General features: G+C 41.9%; 1 protein-coding gene across 1 annotated transcript in view; it reads left to right on the top strand.

The window, feature by feature from the left end:
- The window catches only part of OTOG (otogelin), a 127,451-nt gene extending 114,474 nt beyond the window's left edge, over window positions 1–12,977 (top strand). The window contains exons 58-59 of the mRNA XM_088175726.1: window positions 12,230–12,385; window positions 12,856–12,977. The gene's annotated coding sequence lies outside the window, so the exon portion shown is untranslated. The remainder of the gene's footprint in view (window positions 1–12,229; window positions 12,386–12,855) is intronic.
- The last annotated feature ends 236 nt before the right edge of the window (window positions 12,978–13,213 follow it).

The following is a 13,213-nucleotide window of genomic DNA, read 5'->3' as shown; positions in this document are numbered from 1 at the left end:
CATCCCAGTGCCCCTAGGTTTCTTCTGCTTTGTAAAAGTCACCCAGAAGTGATGGGACATTCTAAACTCAGTGTAGAGGTAGAGGGATGAGATTTCACATCTTTTTGAGTCTTCATCACATTTAATTTTTAAAGAAATGTGACTGGAGGAAAGATTTTTTTTTTCAGATTGCTCATCATATAATTGGTGTGCAGTTATATTTTGTGGCTGCTAACAATTAGTAATTCAAGACCAGAGTTCCCCTGAGATGCTGAATGGGTGTTTCTGGCAGTCCTTTAATGAAACCTCGTTTTTATTAAATGTAATGTAACATATTCCTATGTCAAAGTTGATGGGACTCCAACATCTCCTCACTCCAGCCCTGCCTCAGGATAGTAAGTGAGCTGTAAATTCACAGCTTCTTCAGGACCAGGATGAATTGTGAAGTTTCACTTGAAAAGATATTTTAAGTTACTTCATTTTTAGTTGCAATTTTTCCTGCCTGCATGAAGACTCGAGCATTCTTGGTGCCCCATTCATTTCATAGAGCCTTGGACATTCAGTGATACTGAAAGCTGCTCCCAAGCTGCTGCAAGTGAGTCATTTCAAACTCTCATTGCAATAAATCTTTCCTAGAACATATAGAGACTGCTATAAAGAGATCAGTGAGCTTCCAGTTCTTTTCTTGAAAATATTAACAATGAACTCGCTTCGCTGAATTTCTGGAGAAAATGCAAATTGAATTTTTAACATTCTCTTGACCTGAGAAGTGTTAAGTTTTCTGATTTTAAATGTGCCACTGCTGTAGAGGGAAGGATACCTGAGTTGATAACTCAGGTTGAGATGTTCATGGCAGAGAAGAGTTGGTCTAGTGATGAGCACCGTGTGCTTAACACTGAAAATGCTGCTCTGACCTTTTCCTGGCATGCACGCTCTGGACAGAAAGATATTTTGACATTTTTAATGTGATATGAAAGGATATGGATTGCCTCTTGTGAAATACAATGAACTTATGTGTTTTATGTCACTCTGCTTTGAGACAGCTGGAGCTGAAAATGGGCTGTAACTATAAACACCATTAGTCCTTTTATTTTCTTTTTTTTTTTTTCATCTGTGTGGAGCACAGCCAGCTCTACCCTTGTGCTTTTAGACCCATAAGGATGAGAATTTACCTGCCCCACCTGCACTCTATGGGAGTACTGAAAGCTGTGCCCAAGTAAACTGAGACCCTGGGCTTTTGTTGTGCTGATATTTCTTGGCCCAAAGAAAATGAGTGTTAATTACTGCTCGTGCCCTAGGATTTAATGAGAGGGTTCTAACAGGTCCTGCAGGCAGTGAAGGACGATGAGCAGAGGGGTGCAGGAGCAGTTTCCAGCAGGTCAGCAGTGGAGGCTGCTGCCTTAACGTGGCCAGCAGGGCAGGGATCACCCAAGGCAGCTCCTGGAAACCTTTGCAGTCATTATTGGAGTCCCCTGTGCCTCCCACATCTCTGCCCTGTGCTCACATTTCAAAGGCACTGCTCCTACCCAGCTGCATCTCGAGAAAATCGAGCAATTTTTAAAATTTTTTGTTCTTTCTTTCTTTTTCTTTTCTTTCTTTTTTTTTTTTTAGAAGATACCATGCCAAGTCTTTTGAAATGAAAGCTGGGGCAGGCCTAGTGGAGATTAATGTAGGAAAAATGCTGCTGGCTTGATAAGCCCCAGATGTGTGTGAGATTTGTGGAGGTTGCTGACAGCTCGTGATGGGTTGCAGCTTGTGAGGTCCCCTGGCTCTGAATCCATGGCTGGCTGGGTGAAGGGTTTGAGAAGACCTGGAAGAAAAACTGGTCTGGACCCTCTCTGTCACTGCAGAGCCTTCTCAAGCACTGCATCTATTTATGCAAAAGACTGGCCTTTTCCTTTAAATAATGTCAGTATTGGTAGCTGTGTTATGTAATGGGGAGATGCAGGTTGGTGAAACTCTGTGAAAACATAAAATGGTGATGGAAACTCAGGTTATTGCACCAACCCTGGAAAAGTGAAAAGTGTCTTATGTTGGTGCAATCATTCCGAGTGGGTGCACAGGAGCTGGGCTGCATTCTGCATATTTAATAAAAACTGTGCAACTTTTTTTCAGGTAAGAGTCCTGTTAGGTGGTACCAGGAGCACCAGTGAATTGACAGGAAATTGCTCCTTGCTCTTCTCCAGCTCAGGATGGTCCCAGAAGCAGGGCAGGGTGTGACAGAAGCTCCCACTGCTCTGGCTATGTTTAGACACTTACAGATGATTGCAAATATTGAAAATACAACAAGAGTCACAATTTCTTGACATTGAGCACACATACAGACTGCATCATTTATGAGATGCTGCCAGCTGGATTATTTGTGGATCAAGCTCTTGTTTTCATGACATCAAGGCCAAATTCTTCCTTGTCTTTTGTGGGCATCCCTCACCTGTCAGTGACTCCTCCTGCAGAAATCCCCTGGCACTCTCATCTTCTGCTCACATTAAGGCTCTTCCTTGCATGCCCTGATATTGTATGCTCAGGTTTATTTTGTGCAGTTAATTACATTAAATCTGTTATTAGTTTTAATCTTGAGGTGATGCTTATTCGTCACCTCAAAATATTAAAATATTTTTGTGGGCCCTGATGTTTATATGCAACTTCTTGGTACCAATACTTTCCACATCTGGATAACAGGAATTGGTATAATCCTTGTCTAAAAAGTCTCAGGAAAAATGCAGAAAATTGCTTTTCCAAAATGAAAATTATGAAAATAATTTGAATCAAATAGCCTGTGGGGTTTTGTTTGTTTTGTTTTATTTTTTGTTTGTTTGTTTTGGGGTTTTTTTTGGGTGGTGGGGGTTTTTGTTTGTTTTTTGTTTGTTTTGGTTTGCTTGTTTTGTTTTTTAGTTTGTGGTTTCTTTTCTTCACAAGGCCAGGAAGGTTTTCAGTAAAATTTTGATTAATGCTAGGCAAGGAAGTAAATAATTAAATAGCAATTTAAATGTAAATTTATCTATAACAGGAATCTATACATGTGCTTGTAAACAAGTTAGCAAAGAACCAGGCCTCTCTTGTCATTTTTGTAATTTTTTTTTTTCCTGCTGGCAGCCTCTGTTGCTCACCCAGGTACCTTTGGCCTTGTGTCTACTCAACACCTCTTGGTACAATTCAGACACAGCTGGTATTTAACACATTTATTTTTTTATTGGAAGTTCTTATACATTGGTAGCTCACATAAGCTGATTGAGGCAGCTAAGAAATAATTTCCATTAATGATAGGAAAACTTTTATTCCATGTACCCTCAAAGGTAGCAATAGTGTGAGGGGAATTTGAAAGGAAAATCACAGAACAGTTGATTTCACATCCAAACTATGGCTTCAGTTGCCCAAAGTATTTGAGCATTCGAGGAAGAAAATTGAAAATTCTTTCATTTCAATTCCTCTATTAAATAAGAAGTTTCAAACATTTCCTTTGGGGTAGGTGAACAGGATGGAGACTGGCTATGCTATATAGCACATTATATACAAAATGAGCTTGAGCCTCTAGATCTCTACAATATTCTGTGCTCACAGTTTGGGGTGGAAGGGTAGGGGGGATAAAAAAAAAATAAAAAGTGCTGTACATCATGCTCATCTGATTGTTGCTTATGAGCACAATAAATGCTGCTGTCACCACCATGCATGAACTGAGGGGGATCTGCATTGCAAAGAGAAGATGCTCAGGGTGCCCCAGGGAATTCCCTGCTGTCAGTGCAAAGACACCTCCTGCTCTTCTTCACCTGGTGCCACTTGTGGGGCTCTTGGAGAAGCTCACACACCAAGTCACCATTTAAACTCCTGAGCCCTTGGGTGGCATTTAGAGCAATATTCAGAACATTATTTTTCTGTACCCAGAGGACTAAATGATTATTTCATCAGCTGTAGATTGGTGTGTGCCCCTGCAGGGAAATCCATCACTGTGAAAATGTGAATTCAGCCCTAGGAATTCTGAAATGTGCCACAGGGTAAAAGCTTTCCCCCCATTTGGGATGGGAATGTGGCTCCCTATCTGCAGGCAAAGTTTTTTTAGGCAGCTGATGTGTGGAGCCAGGCCAGCCTGCACTGGGGATGGTTCAGCCTGGTCAAGGCTCTTGTGAGTCTGTAGGATAATTTAGAAGTACATTTGAATGATCTGAAAACCAAGATTTCCCCCAGGCTGCTGTGCTGTAGCTGGACTATGACTTCTCCTTATTGCCTTGGATTTTATTTTCATGCTCTTAATGGTTATGTTATTTAAATCCATTATATTGGGGGTGGAATGGGTCTAAAATTGAAAATGTCATAACACAGCAGCAATCTGAATAAAATTGCTTGTGAAAATTTCCTTTGTGAGAATAAGAATATGAAAATCACCATATAAAACTAACAGTGCTACATAAAATCCCTGCAGGACTGGGTGGGGGGATGTGTGTGTTTGGGGTTTGTTTTAGGTTTTTTTAAGAATAAGGGAAAAGTGCAGTTGATGCCTGGATAATTGGTGGTGTTTCACCACTGAAATGTACACCATTGGAGGAATAGTCACTGGTGCCTTTCACACCTGCACAGGCTATGAAATTCCAAACAATTAAAACAATTAATGTTTTCTCCTGAAAAAAAAAAAAAAAAAAAGTCTACTGTGCTTTAGCAAAAAGCATATTGTGGGACTTGTAAAAAATGTGATAAAACAGAATGTGTGATAAATGGAAAATGTGCTGTCAAAGACCTTGGCACATTTTTTCATTCCCAAAAGTAGACATGGATAGCTTTGTGATCTTGTGTCACTTGCAAAAATGAATTTATTGCAGTATTCCTTGTGAAAGGCTTTTGCTTTTCAAGAATTTTAACAATGAGTTGTTTGAGTTTTTTGTTCTGCTAAAAACAAAAGTGTGGTGCCATTTGGTCTTTTGGTCAAGAGCTGAAAACAAGGAGTAGAGGTTAAAACTCATCTTAAAAGTGAAAAACTTGCCTGTGTTTCTACTTATCTTTTATCTGAAAGGAACTCTAAAAGGGTTTATATTAAAATTAATTAAATTAAATAATATTTATTAATATTTAATATTAGTAAATTTAATATAATTTAAATATATTGAATTAAATATAATTTGATATAATATTTAATATGGATATGTAATAATTAAATTAAAAGTTTTTATATTAAAATATTAAATAGATTAAATAGATTTAAATATCAAATATATTAATAAAGTATGAAATCTATTAAAGTCCATTGTGTCCTGGCCTTGCTGTGTAGGTGTTCACTCTGTATTTCTTCAAAGGGCAGGAAGACTGCAGTGCATCAATCACTTCATTTCTGTATTTTGTGCATTCTATCAATGTCATCAGACTTTAAGTCATCACATGGAAAAAATTTTATATGTACCCTGAGAAAGCAAGTACCTAAAAAAAAAAGCTCTTTTAGCTGACAGCTCCAAGATGTCATTCATGAGTGTTTGTGGCAGTATATTAAAATTATTTCTTTAGAAGAGAAATTTAACAGAATTCATTTAAGAGAAAGAGGGCAAAAAAACGCATTTAACTTCTGTTAATGCTTTTGTGGCCATCTTTGTAGAGAAATGGTGAAAAAGAGTTTTTTTTTAAAAAAAAGAAAGCTGAAATGCTCTGCATGCCTGGTGCAAAGCAGGAAGAGCCACCAGCCCTCCATGGGTGCCTATTTTTGGAAGGCTCTGTAGAAGGTCAGTGGGAAACATAACTCCTGGCTCCTAGGGCAAAAGCAGCCTGGATTATTATCCATGTGAAACCAAAGAAGGGCTGCTAGCAGAGAGCAAATAGTTACTCCTGTTAGTATTTCCTAGATGAATGCAAGCAGCTTAAATTTCAGTTGTTCCAAATTAGCTGCTGAATTAAAAAAAAATATTTAGCTCTATTTTGTTTCCCCTTGGTCAATCGTTCATTATTTCCATTTAATGCTTGAAACTTAATCACTGTCACTGCAAAAAATATTTCAGGGAATTATCTCGACAAAGCATCTTAATTTCAATATTAAGAGAGAAACTTTTTGTCAGTTTGATAAGAATAAATCACATATCATACATTCATAATCATACACTCTGTTCATTTTTAATGTGCAGTTGCTGCATTTTTATTTACATGAACAGTAATATTGGTGTTTTGTGTTTTATTAGAAATAGCAACTGAAGGAAGAAATTGCTGGAAGCTCCAGCTCTCCAACAGCACCAGGGAAGGGTTTTGGTTCTCATGGCTGAGTCTGGGGTCACCAGCACACCCCTGGCTTGGAATTGTGGCTTTGTCCCTCTTGTGCCAGTGGCTGTGACTTTCTTGAGGAAATGTCAGTACACGCTTTCTCCAAGAAAAGCTGGGTTTGCCTTGCCTCTTAAAAAAATCTTCTAAATGCTAACTAAAATATTTAAATCTTAAAGTATATTTAGAAGGTGTATTTGAAATGCCAGTCCCTCAGAAGGGCAGAAAGCACCAATTTCACCATTCAGTGAATGCCATAAGGTGATTTATGGCTTCTTTTGACACTCATGTGGCAGAGGCAAAGGAGCAGCTGGTAATGCAAGCAGTAAAAGTGAAAGAGGAGGAAATGCTATATTACAGCAGCAGAGGGATATTATTAGCTCCTGCACCCTGCTAGAGATGATGCTTGGGATGAGAGAAGGGGCCAGAGAAATTTCCCCAAGACTTTCAGAGCTGCAGTTCCCAGCGGGAGCTGCTCTGTGGCACACAGAAATGAGGGGCCATGGTACAGAGGGGCTGGGCCATCACCAAACCCAGCCCAACACTGGCCCCGTGTCCTTGCTGACAGGGATTTCTTCACTGCATTCAGTGTGCTGGATAAGGCAGAAAAAGGTCACGGGCTGAGGCAGCTTGGGGAATTAAAACGGAAACTTTTTCTTTTTTTGCACTATGAAATTGGGAAGGACCAAGGTGTCCCTTCACCTTACAGACAGCAAAGGGCAGACACTGACACCTGGATTGCCACATGGACAATCCTGGTTCCTGTCCTTTGTAGCTCTCTGTATGTCGAGCTCTTACCAAGCTCTTACAGCCTTGAGCCTTGTTCAGGCATCTCTCCATGAGAAACTTCCAGGCATTGATTGCTCTGACAGTGCAACCTCCTCCTGTTTTTCCAGCCCTGTCCTAAGATAAGCCACCGACCCCCTGAGTGGGCTGGAAAAGCATGAGATGCTATAATGTGTGTGAACTTGAATGTTTATTAGGAGTGAAAGGTGAGAAAAATTAACATTTGTAATATTTAGCTTTAAAAAAAACTCAAACAAAATGAAAACCCCACAACCCCCCATACCTACTTTCTTAAAACAGAATCCATTCAGGTCTGAAACTGCAGAAGGAGGATTTAGAAGGGCAAAGAAGGGAGAATTCTAACACTGAAAAAAGTGCATGTGAAAGCAAATGGGGCCAGTTCTGCAGCAGGATGGAGTTTTTGTGACTCTTCCCTGCATGTACTCCAGAAATTCCCCTTTTCTAAATACTTGAAATAAATAAATAGTTGAAATAATAAATAGTTGAAGCATACTGACTTAAGGCTACTGTTGACACTTGTGTAGTGGCTCTTTCTTTTTTATCAGCTAGAAGTATCTGTGAACTGCAAAGTTTAACATTAATAATTAATGTAACTTCCTCTGCCTTTCATCTCTGTGTGTCCCAACCTGGATATATTAAATTTCTTGAGCTTTACTTCCATCTTAGTTTTGATAATCTCATATCCCCATTGCCATTATTTATATTGCCTTGATCCATCTTGCAAAATGAGGTCAAGTTCTCATTTAAAGCTGTATCTATATATGTATATATATATGTATATATGTATAGATCATCCTTGATCTATGTCCTGTCTCTAGCATACAACACTTCTTTTTCTTTGCTTTCTTGCTCTTCTCCTCTTAGTTGTGCACTATGGTCTTGTTGCTGTTTGAGCTGAATTACAACTCTTCTATTTGTAAAATAGCACTTGTTCAAGTTGTGTTTAAATTATATTCAAAAATAGAATTTTTTTAGTAGGCAATGGGGTATTTTTCATGTACCCTAAACTCTCTTCTAAATCCATTTTGCCCTTTCTAAAATATGGCGTGTATTTCTGTCATCTTAAAAAATGAGCTATGATTTATTTATTTAGTTTTAAAAAAATCAACCAAACCAAAAATCAAGACAAACAAACAAAACAAAATAAAAAAAAACAACAACCCACTCTCAAAAAAAAACCAAAGAAGAAAGGCAATAGCTTCTAAAATGCAGATTGAAAATTAGTTTTCTAAAGTGCAGATTGAAAATTAGTTTGTCCTTAGCAAGTGAGGTGGTTTTGGCAGCAATCACACTAAACAGGGATTTTCCGATCTTGGCTGCTAACACGAGATTCCTCGTTTGGGATCACATTGCTTGTAGATTACAGAATTGGCCACAGAATAGACACACTGCTCAAATGACAGATTTGTCCAACCTGTGCTGTGTTACAGGAAACGGGGCCATGTTTTGTAAACCAGAGCTAATATTTTCCATCTGTAACCCAGTACAAGACTGATGAAGGACATGAAGAATATTCTGAAATGGAGAGTGACTGGGAGAAGAAATACCAAATCTTTAAAAAAAAAAAAAGCATTTTTGCTTATTTCTTTCTCTTATAATCTTGCAGCCTGAAAGTGCAGCACGGGGATGGTGATCCAAGGCAGGGGCTGAGCTGCAGGGAGGTGACAGGACCTGCTCATCACCCCTGGTCCCTTCTGCAGTGCTGCAGTGTCCCTAAGGGGATGAGTGGCACATGACTGTGGAGGGAGCAGAAAACACAGAAGAAAGTTTCCCTGCATCCTCAGAACAAGCCCCTTGGAAAACCAGAGCTTAGAGATAAGAAATGGATTGTGAAATGAAAAATACAAAAGGAATTTTGCTTCCCCCCCTTGGAAGACCCTCTTATCTATCTTCAATATTAGTGGTTCATTCTCTTTTAGTGTCCATAGGCCAGCTTTGAATGTAAAACCCCTCAGGGATTGGTTAAAAGTAGAATTCCCTTGGTAATTGGTGCAAATTATAAAACCCTCAAAAGATATAAACCCCCTGAAAAACAATAACCGTTGGTATATGCAGACAGGATGCCTTCACAGAATAAACCATGGATTTGTGCCTTTCTCTATATCCCAATCTCTTCACCCCACTGCTCTGAGAGCTCCCTGTGAGCCAAAATTCCATCTGGGCAAGGCTCAGGAATTTGCTCTGTCACTGAGGGCTGCAGAAGCAGCCTCAGGGATCCCAAAGGGACCCCAAAAACCCAGCCAGTGACACAGGGCCTTTTCTCTCTGGATAGATGCTGGCTTGTGGGCCATTTAATGTCTCCTTGTTCCTTTTCAATAAAAAGGTGGTGGTGCCAATTGGAGATGTTTTTATGATTTGTCCTTGGTAAGGGACAGCTTTCCTGGCAGAGACTGTTGCATTTTCACAATTGGTTTAAGAAGAAGGGGAGGCTGTCAGGAGCTGTGCTGAGCTCAGCACGTGTGGACCCGGGGTGTGCAGACAGGAATTCCCATTTTTGAGATGTATTGTAGAGGATGGGGCCAGAGGTGCCAGTGTGAGAGCAGTGTAAGATTGAGAGAAAAAGCCTTAAAATGGCTCTCAGAGGAAGATGATGATGATGATGATGATGATGATGATGATGATGATGATGATGATGGAGATGCTCACCAGGCTGGGACCCCCAGGGTGCTGAGGTGCTGTACCCAGCCAAGTGGGTTTGTGCAGAACAGAAGATTCAGGGTTGTGGAAGAGGATTTCTGACAGGGCAGAATTTGGCCCAAAGGGGCCAGAGGGGACTGCCAGCTGCTGGGGGAACATTAGGGAAGGCTGGGGGAAGGTTCAGTATTTGTAAATATTCTTACCTGCATCAAGTTCAGCGTGCCTGGGTGCTGTGGGAAGCTTTGGCAGTGCTCTGCAGTGAATCACGGCTGCACTGAAATGTGAGCAGATGAAAACTGGAAGCAATCCTGCTAAACACTCCTGAGGCTTCACCCTTCCAAATGTTTATGTTTATGTGGCTCCTGTTTTGATCACCTGCTTGCAGCTGAGTATTTTCCCTTTCCTCCTTGGATTTTAAGGGAGTAGCAGACAAATAAAGAGCAGGATTTCTCTTCCTCCCCTGTTCTCATACCCTGTTTGGAAGATGAGTGAGATGTCCTGGCAAAAGCAGATCTGAAGCAGGTCCCTAAGCTTTTGGGAGACCTAAGGAGGGTCTCTGTGTTGTGTAAAACAAAAAAAAAAAAATATTTCCTGTCTTCATAAACACCAAAGTGGCTCAGCCCTGCACGTTATGGTGGCCTGTGCTCAGGTTCTGGGTTCTTCCCAGCCCATCCCTCTTCCTCCAACACATTTTCTGTGCTGGGGTGCCATTCCCCTCCCTGGTACACATCATCCTCACCACGGGGAGCTGACATTTCACATCACCACGTTGCCATGCCCGTCTGTGACAAGGAGAAGATTTTAGTCACTCTCCTCTTTGGGTTGCAAACCTTTAAGAACACCACAACTAATAGGCCCGGTAAGTGGAAGATTAATTTGTATAGCACCTGGCAGCAAGCTGTGGATTAGGCTGCTGTCCCTCGTGTGGGTTTAATGCTGGAGGAATGGGGCACTGAGCACCCAGACAATCAGCCTCTTGTTCAAACAATGAGCAGCTCGGTCTTGTTAGCCAGCGCTCTTAAATTTTCATTTTACTCTGGTATGCAGCCTTGTGTGATGTGGAGAATTGCTTCAGCACACAGAGACTGCAAACCTGTTCGGTTAAAGGAAATGCTCAGCTCCAGCTGTTGGAGCCCCATGAATGCCAATATTCCTCACAGAGCAGGACAGACCAACACGCTCTGCCCTCGGAACAGACACGACGATCTGCGCCTTAATTCTCCTGGAAAAAAAGAGCCTTTGTTGGGAGAGGAGAAGCGGGGAGAGCAGGAGGAATGCAAAGCGTGTGCAGAACATGCCCAGGAGAGCAGGTTTGGTGCAGATAACAGAGAGGGCTCTGTGGATGAGCCTGCTGAGCAGGCACCAGCACAGGCACGTACGGTGCAGGCTCCTCTTACAGCCACAGAATTGTCTTGGAGCTTCTGTAAATGCTTTCCTCTCCTAAAAACCACAGTAACCCACCCCTGTGCCCTCCCTTCCAACAGGCACAGCCCCGCTGTGTGACCCTGCACTGCACTCTTTGTGCCTGGGCTCTCACTTAGTTTTGGTGACAAGTTTTGTGGGTGGCAGTGTCAGATGGTCACCTAGACATACCAGATGTTTTTTATAAAAAGACCTTTTATATCTTTTATGTATATCTACACATGTCAATAGGCATGATATATTATTATTTAGCTGGAAATATTATATCTATTTATACAGATATATATATATAAAGGGCTGTAGCTGTTTTGGGAGGTGCTGAACACACTGCAGCTACAAATGCACAGTGCCTGACCTGATGCTTGTGTCTCAACCAAGAGCTGAGCTCCCAAGACTGAGGCAGGGGAGGAAAGACATGGGGATGGGATAAACCACAAGAAGAAATGGTGGGCTTCAGCTGAGAGGCAGAAAGCCTCTCCCCACAGGCACCTGGAATCCTCACCCCAGAGCAGGGGCTGGGAACCTCTTGGCTGACTTCAGGAACCTTGGAATCTCTGGAAATGCAATTTCCTCCACTCCTGCTGTCGCTTCCCCCTCAATCTCACTTTGTTGGCTGTTTAAAATTGTGACATGAGGGCTTTAAAAAGACAGTTTCAGCTGCTGAGGTGGGAATGGGTCTGACTGGCCCTCAGTGGCAGGCAGGCTGCTGCTGGCCCCTAGGCTGCACTCGTGCCATTTGTCACACAGGCTAAACCACAAAAAGTTGCATTTGAATTTACTGGCTGGGCCTGTGAGGTGGACAGAATTGCACCCTGTGCTGAACTGGGTAATAAAGTGTTGATTGTTAATTGGCTGCTCCAAGTCAAGTATATGTCCATCTTCCCTCTTATATATATATATATATATATATATATATATATATATATATATATATATAGACATAGATAAATATATTTGTACTTATGTGTGGCTGGGTGTGTGTGTGCATAAATACACACACATATCTATAGATACATCGTTTATGTACATGTTAAAAAAATATAAATGCCTGATTTTATTGCCAGGTTGAGAAAGGGCTCTGCTGCTTTAAATCTGTGCACAAGGTGAAGCAGCTGTTGGGTCAAATCTTTGCAGCTTTTCTATTGTGTGATTCTTGTTTCAGGCAGCAGCTGAGCCCACAGGCTCTGTGCAAGAAATTTTGCTGAAGAAATCCCCTCTGCACGTGGCCAGCAGCCTGAATCAGCCTTTTCTGGTGGATGGTGAAACAGTGGAAGACCTTTGAAGGAAATTGCTGCCATGGGGTTTGTCTGGCTGTGAGGTATGTACAGCACCCCTCGCCCCTTCTTCATCTATTTGTTGTTAAAGTGTATTTTATAGGCACATTCCTAGCAACAGACTGAAGGAGCTGCTTTGTAAGTCAAAAATTAATAATTCTGTCTGCATGTTATGATGTATACATGGCTTTCTTTCAGGTAAGTTAAAAAGCAAAACCAGAGAACAGTTGTGGTTCAGCTTATGAGGTGATGCTCTTATAAATCAAGAGTTGGGACACTGAGTGGGCTGAGAACAAACACTCAGAGCCTCCCTGCACTGTTCCTCTGTGTTTGGGGCAACTGAAAACTGTAAACAGTAAAAAAGCAGCTCCAGAGCCCGAGCTTTACTGAGCTTTTGGCTCAGTGGCATCTCCCATAGCAGGCTGGCACACTGACCCTCCCCTAGAGTTATAAACCCAGGTTGTTGCAATGAGAAATGTCTCTAACTATTAATAAAATTTGGGGTTTTTTGCAGATGTGCTCCCCTGAGGAGGAAGAGCAGACTTGGCTCCAGGAGCTGCAGCTCTGTCCCAGCCCAGCATCTCCCTCTGCCTGCACGGGACCCTGTGCCATGGCTGCACCTCCAGCTGGCCGAGGGTGGCCCAGGAGCTGCTCCTGTGTCAGGACACCCCAGGCAGGGCTGCAGCTCACACAGAGCCAGGGCTGTGCCGTGGGGAGGGCTGGCACACACAGAACCCTGTGGCACAGCACCCATGCAGGGCTGCAGCAGGCTGGGGGGGATGCACAGAGCACCCAGGGGTGCACAGAGCACCCCTGCTGCATGTCAGACAAAGCCATCGTGCAGGCACCAAGTGCCCAGCACACTGCAGGCA

The sequence above is a fragment of the Sturnus vulgaris genome, chromosome 18 (assembly GCF_052056855.1).
Source record: "Sturnus vulgaris isolate bStuVul1 chromosome 18, bStuVul1.hap1, whole genome shotgun sequence".
Taxonomy (NCBI): domain Eukaryota; kingdom Metazoa; phylum Chordata; class Aves; order Passeriformes; family Sturnidae; genus Sturnus; species Sturnus vulgaris.
The sequence above is the reverse complement of the archived record's forward strand: the minus strand, read 5'-3'. Positions and strand labels throughout refer to the sequence as shown.